Consider the following 5,065-nt stretch of genomic DNA (forward strand, 5'->3'; position numbering starts at 1 on the left):
TATCCGTCTGCGCGAAGGCTGACAGCCCTTCCGAGAGCCTGTTATCAATCACACTGAAACATCATAAAATCCTCTTCAAGTTATCCTGTAAAATCCTCACAAGCCATAAGAGGTTAAGGGAGCCGAGAGGAGGAGGAGGAAATAAAAAGTCATTGGACAAACAGGGGGAAAAAGGATTCTTTTTCAGAGTAAACACCTGTAACGCGTGCTATTCCTCACTGGATTAAACCGCCTCCTGAGCAGCAGAGTGAGGGTTTGACACAAGGAGGACTGATGAAAGCTATCTTTATCCACACGTGGACTACTGAAATAACACAGCAGCCTACGTGCCTTCATTGTAATCACATTTAACACAATATACACAATGTGACGGGCGTCTGTCACAAACAAGTTTGCTTTGGTGTAATGCCCATCTTTTACCTAAATCATCTTTCTTTATCCGTCTCATTCTTTTTCACTTTATTTAGCTATTTATCTTCCAGGGACGACTCAAAGACAACAGCTGGGTGGAGGGTTTTGCGGCGTTATGTATCATCTTTAATGGAGCCGGGGACAGCTAGAGGACAGAGATGGATCCTGATGGCTTTTTGAGAACCCAAACATACGTGTGACAAAGACGGAGGTGTGACGGGCGAACGGCGCGGTGACAGCGACCGCTCGACTGACATGAAGGTGGCCCCGGAGTTTGTAGAAGAATGTTTTACCGTGTCGACTCAACAGCATTTTCACTTTCTCCCTTTTTATTGATTTTTTCTTGCTTGCTGTTTCTACGGCCCATAGCTGTACAAACTACCCAACCCAAACACTTTTCCCACCGTGCCAAACTGTCAGTCTGTCAACAAACTTTGTTTGTTTTTCTTTGTCTTTTACGTGCTGATGCTTACAGATATTTCCTTGTAAACCTTTCTGTCGTTTCTTCCTCTGTGTCTTTGAAGGAGTGGTTATACCAATATGAGGGGACATTCTTGCCTTTTCCCCAAAATAATAGGGAATGTGTAATAGTCAGAACAAGATGGCCGCAGCTCACAGTGTGTGTGTGTGTGTGTGTGTGTGTGTGTGTACGTGTGTGTGTTCAGTGTTTGTTTTTGTGTGTTATGTGTGTGTGTGTGTGTTCACAGTGTGTATTTGTGTTCAGTGTGTGTATGTGTATATGTGTGTGTGTGTGTGTGCTCGTGTATGTGTATATGTGTGTGTGTGTGTGTGTGTGTGTGTGTGTTTGTGCGTGTGTGTGTGTGAGATAGCTCAGGTCATTAGGCTCACCTGCACAACTGCCCACATGTGTAAACATTACCCCATGAGCTGTGCGGCTAGCTGCTAGCTCGCGGTATCCTGTTGCCGAGCGACCGGCACCTGAGCAAGGTAGCCCCCACGGAGCCTCTCCAGAGAGACAGCCCCCCCCCCCTCGTCCCATGACTCATCCTCAGTCTCCGTCAGGCCTGGTCGATCCGCGGCCCAGGGGCATTGTGGGAGCCCGCGAGGAACCAACCAGACTGCGGTGGTTGTGTCACGTTGCACAAAGCTCTGCCAAAAAGGATCTGGGCCCCCCTGGGGTGAGTCTGGGCCCCCCGGAGTTCTGGCGTTTTTAACGGTTAGTGAAGGACAACCCAGATAAAGGTGCACCGCTTCTGTGTGTGCGATTTTCATTTCTTTGCAAAGTAAAAAGCGGGGGGCCCCTGGTGGACGAGCCGCGGGCCGGTGGAGGGCCCCGGCGCCGGCCGCCCCGAGGACCGTGCTGCCATGCTCTGCTCGTAAATCCAGGGAGAAAACGCTGAGCTGATGTGGCTGAGGGCCAGGATCTGAGATGTGCGGTTTAAATTCACCTGCTCTGCTCAGAGGCCTTCGCGGAAGGAGTGGGGTTGTGCTGATTAATGCTGCGGAAGTGGGTGTGTGTTGTGTGTGTTGTGTGTGTGTGTGTGTGTGTGTGTGTGTGTGTGTGTGTGTGTGTGTGTGTGTGTGTGTGTGTGTGTGTGCATTGTGCGTGCGCACGGGCACATGTGCGTGTATGTGTGCGTGTGCTTTGCCGTTGATAGCTTGTTAGCATGCTGACGTGTGGGGGTGGCAAAAAAAAAATAAAAATGAATTTTAAAAAAAATCGCAAAACTTTTCATCTCCGAGCTAACTAGACGGCTCCAACCAGGGGAAGGAAGTCATCGCTTCAGCCGGAAAGCCTCCGCGCCACGCATCCATTATTTGGATGACTCACAGCAGATGGGAAGGAGGGGGGGGTGGGGGGTCTTATTCTTTGCTTTTTTTTCTAAGTGGAAATGTGACCCAGATCCAATTTGGTCATCAATTCCTTTCCCCCCATTTAGGCAGTGTGTGTTGGTGTGTGTTGGTGTGTGTGTGTGTTGGTGTGTGTGTGTGTGTGTATATTGGTGTGTGTGTGTGTTCGTGTGTTTGTGTGTGTGTGTGTGTGTGCGTGTGCGCGCGCTCTATGTGTGCGTTATTCCCAGCAGGATCCTATGGAAGGGGCCGTGTGCGATGTCTTCGCCGGCGCCTCTGATCCTCATTAACAGCGAGTGACACCGACGCTCACCTCACATCCGTCAAGGCGCGGGGCAGCGCTGCTCCGACGCTCACGACAGACAGGCGCTGTACGCCGTGACACCATCGCCGACACGGGTAATTACACAACAGGTGACATTAGAAAAAAAGGTATATCTATTCATATGTGGCTATGGATAAAACGTTTTTTTTTTTTTTTTTTTTTTCAGTCACACTGGAATGTGGTTTGCGTCGTTGAAATGTACACACCGACTGTCAAAGGTGACAAACTTCACATGGGTTTTAACTTGACTTGTGATGACAGGTAGGAGGACGTGGGTGAAAACTCTTGAAAACTACGCACTACGTCCACGTTTGTGTTCCTCACTAGGCAACGCACACAGCGATTACCAAATCACCCCGCACACCGAGAACTACAAGCGCATTACACATCCCCTCCCACCCCTCTTACGCACTTATTGTACGTCTTACTTCCTGGCACTTAATGTACGCACTTATTGTACGTCTTACTTCCTGGCACTTAATGTACACGCTTATTGTACGTCTTACTTCCTGGCACTTAATGTACACGCTTATTGTATGTTGCACGTCCTTGCACTTACAAACATAGTACTTGGCATTGTGTAGGATCTTATCCTAGCGCTCTTTGTTGTGTACGGGGAATGTGTTCACCTAGTGATCATTAGTGCTCGCCACTTGTTTGTAGGAACATCTTTACCGGACCGACAGCGATGGATTGTTGTTTCTCCTTCTTCAGACAAATGTACTCACTGAAAGTCGCCTTGGATAAAAGCGTCTGCTAAATTCCCTGAATGTAAAATGTAAATGTACACTCGAAAACAGGCGACCATTGCTACCGACATTTCACCAGTCGGCCGGTTAAATATCTTCAGCAGAGGACATTTATTTCACATGCTTAATATTTAAGCGGGAGCATCTGTCCACTGTAGCACAATCCCTTTAGCTGCTGGTGAAATATAACGACCGGAGCCTCGTCTATCTCTCTCCCCGCAGTGGCCCCAACCGGGCCCCGCTGCTTTAAGGGCCTATGTGGGACAAAACATTTATTCATCTCCTTTGAGTGTCTTGCTCCCAACCACCCCCACCCCACAGGCACCCCACCGTCCCCCCGAACCAGCACTCCACCGCTAATGAAGATAACTTTGAGCTTGGGCTGCACAGCATCCCTCTGAAAAGAGTGAAGGGCTGGGGCGAGCCCCAAAGACAGAGAGGGAGAGAGACAGAGGGACAGAGCGAGAGAGAAAGTGACAGAGAGAAATAAAGAGTGAGAAAAAGAGAAGCGTGGGGTAAGATAAAGCACAAGACAGATTGAGAGAGACAGATATAAGGGACAGAGAGGGCGTGCATTGGTGCGTGTGCATGCGTCTGTTTCAGTGTGTGTGTGTGTGTGTGTGTGTGTGTGTGCGTACTGGGTATGTGTCGACTAGGCAGCTGGGTATGTCTGAATGCATGCACGCGTGCGCGCATCTGGGATAGTATGAATGAGTCTCTGAGCCGTAACCTTGGCTCTGCCATTGTTGCAGCCCTCTCCGCCGTGCCCTCCCAGGGCTGCGTTCCCACATGCATTAAAGCACTCCGCAAAACCCTGCTTACCTTCCCGGGCCACTCCCAGGCCCTGTCTGGGAACCAGCAGCCCTCCCCCGCTTACCGCCTCTCTTCATTTCTCTCTCGCCCTCGCCCTCCCTCCCTCCCTCCTTCCCTCCCTCTCTTTCTCGCCCTCCATCTTCCTCTCTCCTTATATCTGTATATCCATCTTGCCCTCCGCCTCTCTCTCTTTATCTCCCTCTCCCTTTATCTCTATTTAGTATCACTCTCTCTCTCCATCTCCCTCTCTCTTTATCTCCCTCTAACTCTCTTCAGTATATCTCTCTCACTCTCTCCATCTCCCTACCCCCTCTCCCTCTATCTTTCTTTAGTATCTCTCCCACTCTCTCCATCTCCCTCTCTTTATCTCCCTTTATCTCTCTTTAGTATCTCCCTCCATCTCTTCATCTCCCTCCCTCCCTCTCCTCCGCTCTCAGTCGCTCCCTTGCACACACAGTGAATACCTGCTCTGCTCTCATTACAATACCCTGCTTTTCAGAAATAGTGTCAGCCGCAATTTTCTCCTCCTAATTATTTCCTCGCTCCTCAGAGGCTCAGGTTCAGGACTGGAGCAGCCGAGGAGGGGGAGGAGGAGGGGAGGGGGGGGGGGGCTGAGGAGGAAGAGGCGGGGGCTACTACACTACGCCGTCTGAGGGAGGAGGAGGGGGGCATGCCGTGGGCAGTATCTGGCAGGATAGCGTGTGGGCAGTGTGTCAGAGCATCATCTGAGGGAGGGAGGGCGGTGCGATGGTTAGGGAAAGGGGGATAGAGGTATCAATGTCAAAGGACCTCCTCTCTCTCTCAAGATTCAAGTCTAGGCTTTCATGCTCTCTCTCTCCTCTCTCTCTCTCTCTCCTCTCTCTCTCTCTCTCTCTCTCCTCTCTCTCTCTCTCTCTCATCTCTCTCTCTCTCTCTCTCTCTCTCTCTCTCTCTCTCTCTCTCTCTCTCTCTCCTC

At 50.4% G+C, this 5,065-nt stretch overlaps 1 protein-coding gene across 1 annotated transcript in view; it reads right to left on the bottom strand.

Annotated features, from left to right (window-relative positions):
• The window catches only part of macrod2 (mono-ADP ribosylhydrolase 2), a 351,067-nt gene that overhangs the window by 214,923 nt on the left and 131,079 nt on the right, over window positions 1-5,065 (bottom strand). The gene's annotated exons all lie outside the window — the stretch shown is intronic.

This window comes from Micromesistius poutassou (assembly GCF_964030765.1).
Source record: "Micromesistius poutassou genome assembly, chromosome: 7".
Lineage (NCBI taxonomy): Eukaryota > Metazoa > Chordata > Actinopteri > Gadiformes > Gadidae > Micromesistius > Micromesistius poutassou.